Below are 11,741 nucleotides of genomic sequence, written 5' to 3' on the forward strand. Positions count from 1 at the left end.
AATAATTGCAGTGTCACTTTAACGTTTGATTTTGTAATTAAATAGTTCACTGAACTTATTTGATACTGTCAGTGGGCTGCCTGTTTTGGGCAGGGGGTAATAGGGACAGTCACAGTCACCCCTTTACCTGAGAAGGTGGTGGTAATCTCTTCCTTAAGTCTCTGCTTCAGTGTGTAGTGGTAGGACCAGGTTTTCTCTGGGTACCTAGTCTCCTGAACTGGAAGACAGGGCTGGGGAGCAGAATGACGCCTCCCTAATCCAAGAAGAGTTGGTCAGCAACCTGCTGCACCACTTAGACACGAACAAGTCTGTAAGGTGGATAGCATACACCCAAGGGTACCAAGGGAGCTAGCTGGTGGAAGTGCTCACTGAACTGCTTTCCATCATTTACCAGCAGTCCTAGTTAAGTGGCGAAGTCCCAGCTGAGGGAAGACTGCAAACGTGATGCCTGTCTACGAGAAGGGCCAGAAGGAGGATCCAGGAATGACAGACCTATCAGTGCCAGGGAAAGTCATGGAGCAGATCATCCTGAGTGCCATTATGCCATTACACAGCATGTGCAAGACAACCAGGTGATCAGGCACTGTCAGCATGGGTTCATGAAGGGCAGGTTCTGCTTGACAAACCTGATCTTCTACAGCAAGGTGACCTGCTTAGTGGATGAAGAAAAGGCCATGGATGTTGTTTACCTGGAATTCAGTAAACCTTTGATACTGTTCCCTACAGTATCCTCATGAAAAAAGTCTGCCCTAGGCCTGGACAGGTGTGTGCTCTGCTCAAACACTGGCTGGGCACAGAGTGATAGTCAATGGGATTAAATCCAGTTGGTGGCTGGTCACTAGTGGTGTGCCCCAGGGCTCAGTGCTGAGGCCACTCCTGTTTAGTATCAATGATCTTGATAAGAAGATTGAGAGTACCCTCAGTAAAGACAAGGCAAACAGCATCCTGGCCTGCATCAGTAATAGTGTTGCCAGCAGGATTAGAGAGGTGGTTGTTCCACTGTACTTGGCACTGGTGAGGCTGTACCTTGAGTACTGTGCTCAGTTTTGGGCACCACGGTGTAAGAGAGACATCAAGGTGCTGGAGTGGGTCCAGAGGAGGGCAATGAAGCTGGTGAAGGGTCTTGAGAACAAGTCTTACGAGGAGTAAGCTAAGGGAACTGTTGTTGTTAAGTCTGTGAAAAAAGAGACTTGAGAGGAGACCTTACCTCTCTCCATGGCAACTGAAAGGAGGTTGTAGAGACTTGGGCGTTGGTCTCTTCTCACAGCTGATGAGACAAGAGACAATGGCATCAAGTTAGACCAGGGCAGGTTAGGCTAGACATTAGGGAAAACCTCTATACAGAAGGGTTGTTAAAGACAGGAACAGGCTGCCTAGGGAATTGCTTGAATCCTCATCCCTGGATGTATTTAAAGCCCTCTGATGATCTTTGAGGTCTTTTCCAACCATGGGGATTCTGTGTTTTTGTGATCACAAAGCCTTTGGTCTACATTTAACCACACTGCTCCGTTGGAAATATAATTACCCTTCTGTCTTTACCTTCTCATTCTGATTATCATAACAGAGTATTCCCAGATATGCTTTTGTCACTAACATTTCTGGCTGAGTCATCTGTACCCACAACTTTCAAACCTGTGATGCTATATTTAGACTTTAGACCTGGGCCTAAAACAATAAGGATGTCACAAGTGTCTAAGTAGTGAATGCCTCTCCAGTCATGCTTGAACTAGCCTCTGAAACTCTAGAAAAAGCAGCTGGTTTCTGCAAATGTGGATGAGACTGAAAAAAATTAGGAAAGGCATCTGTGTCTTTACAGATAACAGGCCAAATCTTGCATTCTTTACCTAAGCCTTACTCATACAGAGTTCCTGCTACAATGTGACTTTGCTGCTGGTTTTGCCTGAGGAGAGACTGGCTGAATGCTGAGTAATGACATCAAGATTAATTCCTGTGAAGCTAGTGTCATGTCAAGGCTATTTCTTCTATTTGAGGGACAAGTATGGTTATATTATCTGATACTTGCCAGAGCTGAAATTCCTGTGTTACCATATACTAAGAATCCATATCACAATGACTGTGTACAGCTAAGGGTACTGAAAATAAAACCTAATAAAGATGTTGATACAGGTAGCTGTTGTCCTCAGCTGAGCTCATCTCCTCATGTCCTGGGACACTGTTACTCACATGGCTATGACTGGAGCAGGCATGCATGATCTCCTGTGTTTCTTAAGGCTGAGTAAGCTGCCATGGAGAACTCTTCCTGCTACCATGTCTTGGTATGGAAGAAAGGGGTCCACAGTGCATGGAGACATCAATAAACAAATCAAGACTGCAGCACAGCCAGGCCTCATACCTGCAGTTCTTCTCCACTGTGGCAGCTGAGAAGTAGCTAGACATTCCTGGGGAAGATTTTTCTTTTCCTTAGGGTTTTCTTAGGTTTTCTTAGATTTTTAGGCTGCATTAAGAGAAGTGTGTCCAGCAGGTTGAGGGAGGTGATTCTCCACCTCTACTGAGACCTCACCTGGAGGACTGTGTCCAGTTCTGGAGTCCCTATTACAAGAAAGATCTGGACATGCTGGAACGTGTCTAGAGAAGGGACATGTGGATAATCAGAAGGCTGGAGCTCCTCTCCTATGGAGCCAGACTGAGAGAGTTGGAGCTGTTCAGTCTGGAGAAGAGAAGGCTCCAAAAAGACCTTATTATGGCCCTCTAGTATCTGAGGGGGCCCTACACTAAAGCTGGGGAGGGACTTTTTAGGGTGTCAGTATTGATAGGCTTAGGGGGAATGGAGCAAAAGTAGAAGTGGGTAGATTCAGACTGGATGTTAGGAAGAAGTTCTTCACCATGAGGGTGGTGAGACACTGGAACAGGTTGCCCTGGGAGGTGGTGGAAGCCCCATCCCTGGAGGTCTTTAAGGCCAGGCTGGATAGGGCTCTGAGCAACCTGATCTAGTGTGAGGTGTCCTTGCCCATGGCAGTGGGGTTGGAACTGGATGATCCTTGAGGTCCTTTTGAGCCCTGACAATTCTGTGATTTTATGATTCTTATCTGGAACAGTATTTTTCATAGCTTTACCTGTGTTGTCTTCAGGAGTAATACTTGACCCATGCACTGGGGGTTTCTTAGGCCGTCCTCATCATGAACTTACCAGAAAGGGACACTCTTGTTGGCATTCTGTGTACAAGCCAAAGATGAACATTTCACCTCTTTCATTTCAAATGTTTGGTCTTGCTAACTCATGGAGACTAAATGGAATAAAATCCTTTTGATGAAGACTTTGTGCATGATGGAAGAGATGTAGATTCAGGAATACTTTGGTGCAGTGTGACCACTGTATCTTTTTTGGACTAAGTATATCTTTGTGTACTTTATGTTGGCACTGCTACCCATTTTGCTGTTTCATTAAATCCATTTTCATTACAACTCTCAGGTCTTCTCTCCTTTTCCTCATTTCCTTTCTCTGTTGGAGAGGGATCATCAGGTGACAGAGCAACTGGTATAGTTTAACCACAGATAGGAGCTTAAAGTCGACAATGACTAGGTTTTAAAAATGATATGCTACCTTTGACAGTCCCAGCAGACTTTATTCTCCTGCTAAACTCGAAGTGGTATTTTGCTTCCGTGACTGTAGAGAGCAGTGTTTACAACACTACTGAATGACTTGCAGCCCGAACAAGGAGATAAAGGGGAAGAGAACTGGTCTGAGACTAGACACAGTGCAGTTCCTTCAAGTAGTTTTCCTTCTGAATGGTAGTTTGTAATTTTCTTCAAAATGGTATTTTAAGAAGTGTCTAACCATGCCCTCTGCTTCAAAGCTGCAGAAGACCTTAAGTGCAGAAAGACCACTTAGTTCATGAGGAAGAACTTCTTTACTGTAAGGGTCAAGGAGCACTGGAACAGGCTTCCCAGAGAGGTTGTGGAATCTCCTTCTCTGGAGACTTTCAAGACCCATCTGGATGCATTCCTGTGTGAGCTGCATTAGATTATATGGTCCTGCTCTGGCAGGGGAGTTGGACTCGATGATGTCTGGAGGCTCCCTGCCAGCCCTTAACATCCTGTGATCCTGTGGTGGGAGGATGTCATCTAAGGTGTCTTCCAAGTACAGTGTTATCTCTTTCCACAGTATGGAAGATGCAGTGGCAGTGTACAGGAGGATGAGCACTGGTGAGACACTTGCTGCTGCACTTCTTGCTTGTGCAGACTCAGGGCAGCACAAGAAGTCCCACAGCTACTAAAGGCAGTCAATCATACGAGGAGTAGCAGGCTGTGCAGCTACTGCAGTCTAGTCTGCACTAGATTTCTGGGCTAGCATTTCCATCACAGATCCCTCTTTATTAATCCCTAAGCCTTTTAATTAGGTCTTGTATGGAAAGGAGCAGAAACTGGATAGATAAGTCATTTAACTTTCTCTTCAGCTGAGCTACTCTTGGCAGAATAATTTTCATCTTAAGCAGGAAGCTCTTTGAACTGGGCTATTATTCTGCCATAAACTGTCTATATTCCTTCCACATGTACAACACTTTGTCCACAACTCTCAATACAGTTCTCACTAACAAGTCTGTTGCTTTGTTTTACCTGAACTCCACTGAAGCCAGCAGTCACCTTCACAGTGGGCTTTGAATCCTGACCTCAGCCAAACAGATGGCTGAGTATTTGTACTACCACAAGTTCCTACAGACCTAATTACATCTTTACATCCTACTCCTTTTATATAAATGTTAATGCTATTGTGATAATAAGTTTTAGTTTCCTGGAATATGCATGGAATTTCCCCATAGGGTTTAATGGGACCATTAGATCTCAGAAGGACTGAGGACAATGACTTCTCTGTAGGTTACCTATCATCTGGGTAAATGTAGCTGAAAAGGTGAAAAGGAAACATTCTATTAGCACCTCCCAGCACTTTCTTTTGTAAAACACAGAATAAGTCTTTTAAAATTAAAACTTTTTTTACACTATTTCCCATAATATTCTTTGTAATGTGTTTTCTGATGCAAGTCTAGTACTCCTGGGTTAGTGGTGATATGAGCTGATCAACTGCTGCATATGGGAACAGTTCCTTTGCTTTTATGGGCACCAGTTAGTTTACATTAGCTGAGGTTTTGGACCATTAAGTTTTACATCTGGAAGTCAAGATTTGCAGGTGTAACTTCTCTCATTTACTGATCATACAAAGTGCAGGCTGTGCTCCTTCAAGTAGTGGCTAAGAATGCACACTGATTTGATTGCCAGATTTGCCAAAGACCAGCCAGAGAAGCAAACATGAACATGTCATGCCTCATTTTAGCCATGTTCAGGGATAAATAAAAGCTTTCTCTCTGTCCTCCACTGAAAACACAGAGAGGGAGAAAATTCAACCTATGAACACCCATTTCCAGTGAAGTCTTCAGCAAATACTGGTTTTAAGCTTCTGTTTTCCTTTAATATGCATATACCCAGGTTATGAAACTGCAATAAGCAACTCTGGGAAAGTGTGGGCCTTTGTCTGCATTAATCACACAGACAAATAACTACTTGGGTTACAGAATAAAGTGACTCACTGATGACAATGGATAAAAAGAAGAGGGGAGAAAAACCAACCCCAGTTCTCATACTCCTTTCCTCTGTATGCTGAGAGACACTTTAGGGACCATTAGATACCAAAAGGTGGAAGGGAAGCTGTATGCTAGAGTCCAGGTCTGCTATGGTGGACACGGAAGGTCATGGAATCTCTTCCAGAAACTGGTGAAGTTCTGAGTTAAAAGTATTTTTGTGTCTGAGGGAGAGGACTGCCTGCTCCCTTGAATCCTCTTGGGAAAGGTACTTCTACTGAGTTACTTCATGTCAATGTGTTCTCCTCCCTTTAGAGTTTCCACATTTATCTCAGAGCAATCTTATCCCCATATAGATGGGATTTTGCTAGACAAGGGAAACAGAACTCTAACACTGCTCCTATGCTCAATTAGAAGCTTACTGATGGATTGTAATGATGCCAATAATTCACTAGTTGAGGTCCTCCACAGTTCTACAGTTCAAGCACAATATATTGTGGATATGTAGGGAAAGCCCCATCAATGCTACATGGGTAAGGTGGTTGCAGTAAAGTGAGTATTTACCCAAATTTGGGAAAAACATAGGCCTTACACAAGGCAGACACCAGTTAAGCATGTGTGTACCTTGTTTACCCGAGGAGAAAAACGTGCCTGGGCAAGCCAGTACAGGTATAAGCCTACTTCTGGCCCATCAGGCCTGCCACAACAGGAACACAGTCTCAAGTTGTGCCTGGGGAGGAAGTTCTTGCCAGAGAGAGTGATTGGCATTGGAATGGGATGCCCAGGGAGGTGGTGGAGTCACCGTCCATGGAGGTGTTCAGGCAAAGCCTGGATGGGGCACTTAGTGCCATGGTCTGGTTGATTGGACAGGGCTGGGTGCTAGGTTGGACTGGATGATCTTGGAGGTCTCTTCCAACCTGCCTGATTCTATGAATAGAGAAAAGTGTATTTGAAGATGTGCAGGGGAAAAAAAATGGATATATGAATCCTTAACACCTACTACAGACAGAGGATACATGAGAATGAACCTTCCCCCAGCCAAGCTCAACCAGCTAACCCCAGTGCTCACTTCCCATTAGGGCCAAACATCCTTGATTGCACAGCAAGGAATCTGCTGCAGCCTTGAAGGCCACAGGCAGGCTACTCCCCCATTAGCTGCCAGATAAGACTCCCTCTGGAGAGCCAATGGAAGGGAGAGAAAAGAGAGAGATTTGGCTTTGCTGCCTACTTCTAAAGCGACAGCAGGAGTATGGGATTGAACAACAAAAACTACATGTCTGGGATCCTCCTCCTGGACCTCTCTGGTCCTCCTGGAGCACTCCGTGGCCTTCTTAAAGGGACCTGGGCCAAACCACCACACTTTGTCTCCCTGGAAGGAGGGGATCACAGGTGCTTTAGTGAGAAATATTCAGTCCAAAGCATTGTCTCTCTGCTTTTGTTTCACAGAATCTCAGCCTTGGTGCAGTGGGAAAAAAAGAAAGTTTGACAATACCACATAAAGGGGTTTGGCTCTTTTACACCTATGGATTTCCCCTTGCATTTTGACTTCTGTCTCAGTGCTAGTTTCAATTTCCCAGAGACTCAAATATAGTTAATACAACCAATAACAATCTCTAGGATGCTTTTCTCTCTTCCCCCTTTTTCCAAAGAAAAGGAATTGCGTGTAGAGAAGGTATAACACACCCAAATAGTCTCACTTTGATTTGGAAGTTAAAAGAAAAAAAAACAATAAATAAAAGGTATTTATTGGAAGTAGGGGAGGTATAAAAGTTATAGGGAGGGGAAAAGCAAGATACAAAATATGTAAATACAACCAGATTGATGGCAATGAGTTTGTCTGCCTCGTGGCTTATGGCCACGTGGTAAGACAAAGAGTAGCAGGAAAGAGGATGGTGATGCTGTCAGGTGTTGGGTACAGTGACATTAAACACAGTGATTCTGCAGACTTGTCTGACTGTGGTACAGCTGTTGGAAATTGAAAGAGTGGAACATGAGCCATGCACAGGCGAGAGTGCACGAGCTCACTACGTGCTGAGTTAAAGTAGAAGGTTGGGATGACCTTAGAGAATGGTATAACAAATATAAACAAAGGTAAGGCTGGAGCCTGTGGTTTTTGCCTATCTCTGCTGACAGAATGCTTAGACGCAATATATGTGTTGCTGAGAGAATAGGACAAATGTCTATGCCAATTAGTGTGTCATTTCTAATGCAAGTACCTGTAGCCAATTGCAGTTTAGTACAGTTTGCAGCCTTCTGATGAAAGGTCTAAAAACACATGTTTGGAATGCAATAAACAGATTTGGAACTTGCTTGCATCAAGCTTGCTTCTCCCTGTCTCTTCTTCTGATATGGCATTGAAGCCTGCGGCAGTCAGGCAGGGAGGCAGGGCAAGCAAGAAAGAAATGAGAAGTTCCTCTGTTTTTTATAGGGGTCTTGACAGGACGTGGGAGTGGGCTAACCACCACACCTGGTAGTGTTCCCTCCCACCCCCAGCGAGGGGTCAGGAGGACCTGGGCTCAGGGTCAAGACCACTCCCTCAGGAGGGTTAACCCTTTACAACTTCCTAGTCATACTGTGAGACTATTTTCACAGACCAACTAGTCAGTCAAATCTATCTCTCAAGGTGATTTATTTGTATTACACCCAACTAGTCAGTCAAATCTATCTCTCAAGGTGATTTATTTGTATTACACCCAACTAGTCAGTCAAATCTATCTCTCAAGGTGATTTATTTGTATTACACCAAGCATTATGCCTGGTGCTAAGTGTTGGGAGCAATGCCTTTAAGGAAAATCCTCAAGAACCCGATTCCAGCACATGGGATTATTGATTTTGCATTTGCCAAATTAAAGGCTTTGTTCTCATCCAAAGCTGCCAGTTGTTTGGTTGCCTACTGATTTTTTTTTCCAAGTGAAATGTATACCCCAGTCAGGATCAGTGTCATTAAAAAAAACCCAAAAGTGAGTACATGTTAAGTATGAGAATGAATTTCCTGCCTGTTATTAGAAGTAATCACCAGTGAGTAATACTTCTATGTCAGCAGACGTGTCTGAGGAAAACCGTATTGCTACTACACACCTTGAATCAGTGGGTTGCTATGTGACACTATCCTTTATGCCTACCAGTGCAAATGCTTTGGGAAGAGAGAGAAAAAGGAGAGACAGCTTCTTACTCTTCAGGTTATATCTGTCTCATTGGACCCATACAATAGCACTTTATTATTGTGCTGCTTTTATTGCAGATGAGCTTGTGGTTCATAACTCTCTGCTTTTTGCTAGTATTTCTTATGGACTTGCAAAATATTTTGCCTATGGCTTACTTTAAATGCGAATTGTTCTGCTAAACAGTAATCTAGACCCATCTTATGTGAGGAATATGAAAAGTTCTTGTGTGTATGTTAGCAGGCACCACAGTCTTGACCTTTGAATATTTATAATCATGTTAAAATTGGGGGTCCCTGACTCAAAACAGAAGTGTATGAATGACACCCTGTCATTGGCTTCCTTGCAAGATCCAAAGCTTCTCGTGAGAGCTGTAACTCAGTTAGAAGACTTTTCATGACTGGCAGTGTAGAAAGAATGCACCAGTTGGTTCCACTTGTTATTCAGGCCCACTTGTAGATGATTTCCCCTGTGGTCCCCAAAGCATGACAGCACTAATTGCAATCAGGCACACACTGAGCATTAGTGAGTTTGGGAGAAGGAAAGAAAAAAAAGACTGCAGTGGATTCTTTGAGGCTTGGAAATAGTTGAATTAGTTCTCCACGCTGTTTTGAGCAGCAGGATTATTTCCCTTCCCCCGAATGAGCCTTTTCAACGAGCAGAGAGAAGGCTGTTTTCCTTTCCAATTCAGCAGCATGTACGAACAAGCACTCGGAGGTGTTCAGAGGGAGTGGCAGGGAGAGCCGATGGGAGCAAGGGCCAAAAGCAGGCTGAGTAACAGGAGAGTCACCTGGCTGGTTGCATCCCTTTTACAATGAAGCGTGTCTGGCTTACTGGTCCATAGGCAAGGACAAGCATTTTTAACTGCTGGATCCTAGCATGCAGCAGCATCTTAGTTTGTGTTTTATATTGGGCTGTTGAAGGCCTGGAAGAGTGAGGTCAAGATCTCAGTTGTTGGTTTATCAGTAGATTGTAACTTGGCAGTGTTACAAGGCTTCAGACTTTAATATTCAAAGTGTTCCATGTCACACATCCAGTATCTTGACCTTATTTTCTGAGATAAATACCACAGCAGGAAGTGTCCAATTCACAGAGGACTTAAAAACAGTTTTGAGGTTTTTTCTTTAATAAGGAAAAATCCTGTCACTACTTCTGTTATACCTGACAGAAATACAGGTGTATAAGGTGTATATTGAAAATACTCTGAGGTCAAACTGAACAACAGTAGTAATAATTTAGTGAAAGGTAAATGCAGGAGCTTGGGAAGCTGATGCAAGTAACTGGCGTTTAGTCAGACTGAGAGAGTGAGAGTTGCTTCACTTCTCTCTTGCAAGCCTCAACTACTTTAGGTTAAGCATATTCTGCTTTTCAAGTTAGCATCTTCTGTTTTTCCACATCTTCATCAGTCATATGTCAGCAATTCTCAGAAATAAGAACAAGAAGCTATTAGGAATTCACCATTATTTTAACATTACCTCCAACAGCAAACAAGCCCAAAATACACATTCTTGGGAGAAACAGGGCTGTCCTCCTAGCTACTCAGTTACCAGTCCCAGTGTGGACCCCTCCATCTGAATCATCACAACTGCAGCAATGATTATTAGTTTCTTGGCACCATGAGCAGAAATGATTAATTTCTCATCAGTAACTAGGCAGGGTTGAAGGATTCCATACAGCTATGTAGTGCTAGACCTCAATCTGGTGGAGGGTAAGTGATGTTTAAACACCACTAGCTTGGCAATGTAGAATCCTTTCTTTTTTTTTCCATTGCCCACCCTTTAAAAGAAACCAGTGTACCTACTTGTGTCTCTGTTTCCCATGTATCACTAGCAAGGAAAGGGATCTGCTGAGTTGTGCTGTTTCTGTTAACGCCGTCTCTCTACTGACCATGTACCTGCAGCTTATCCAGAAGCTCCTGAGTCACTTTACAGTGAACCTACTTGGTAGACCTGAGTCTGAAGGAAAGTTTACTCCTGCAGAGATGACAATGTTTGGGTTTAGATTACCTGCAGGTCTGTAAGAAGAGTCTGGTAGCCAGCATTATTGTGGGTTTTCAAAACAATTTCTCCTACAGAAGGCATAATTGGATACATGGAATGATGGTCCAGATGTCACAATTTAGCCAGCTGGCCTGTATCTTATTTTGATACTTAAACATATCCACTCCTTGTCTTTGTTGTGAACTGACTAATGGCACAGCATAAGACATTTAAATTTGTTGTCTGGAAATGCTGGAAGGTGAACCCTATCTGCATCACAGCAGTAAGTAAAATACAATTTCCTTTGGATAATAGAAGTTTGGGAGGCTTTTGGAAGGAAGCATGGGTAGGACCTAATCAGGACACTGTGGTAATATTTATGCTCAAAGCAACACAGGAACGTGTCATTCTAGACAGAGAGAACAGCTTCCCAATTCCCACCGTCACCATGGAGGCACTGTGTCGGTGGTGAAAACAAATCCTTTGGTTTCCTAGCCCTTTCATCTGGGCAGTGGAGCATGCCAGCACTGCAAATCTGAATGCAAACTCAACTACCTTTTACCTTTTGTAGCCTAAAAGTATGCAGGGCCACCAGAGGTTATTGAAGTGTGAGCTTGAGCTGTGCCTGTGGTGTAGCCCACCATTTCTTCATGGGGACTGAAGCGTAGCCATGGCTTTCCAGGGAGTACTTGCTGGTGTTCCCTACTGCAGACAGCTTAGCTGCCCAACCAGGGAATGCTGTGGAGCAGGGATAGGCCACCTCTTCCTTGCTAAGATCTGAATGTGTATCTTTGAAATATAAACAGACTTTGGTGGGCTACAGCATCACTTCTCTCTCTTTCTTCTCTCCCCCTGCCACATCTGTCAGTAGTTATGTGGACTGTATGATGTGAACTCAGCAATAGGCATCCTAGGGGTGAATGTCAGGGGCTGGAAGGGATCATTGAGTCCAACCCCCCTGCAGAGCAGGATCACCTATACCAGACCACACAGGAACACGTCTAGGCAGGTTTTCAATATCTGCAGAGAGGAAGACTCCACAGCTCCCCTGGGCAGCCTGTTCCAGTGTTC

Source organism: Pogoniulus pusillus, chromosome 21, assembly GCF_015220805.1.
Source record: "Pogoniulus pusillus isolate bPogPus1 chromosome 21, bPogPus1.pri, whole genome shotgun sequence".
Taxonomy (NCBI): Eukaryota; Metazoa; Chordata; class Aves; order Piciformes; family Lybiidae; genus Pogoniulus; species Pogoniulus pusillus.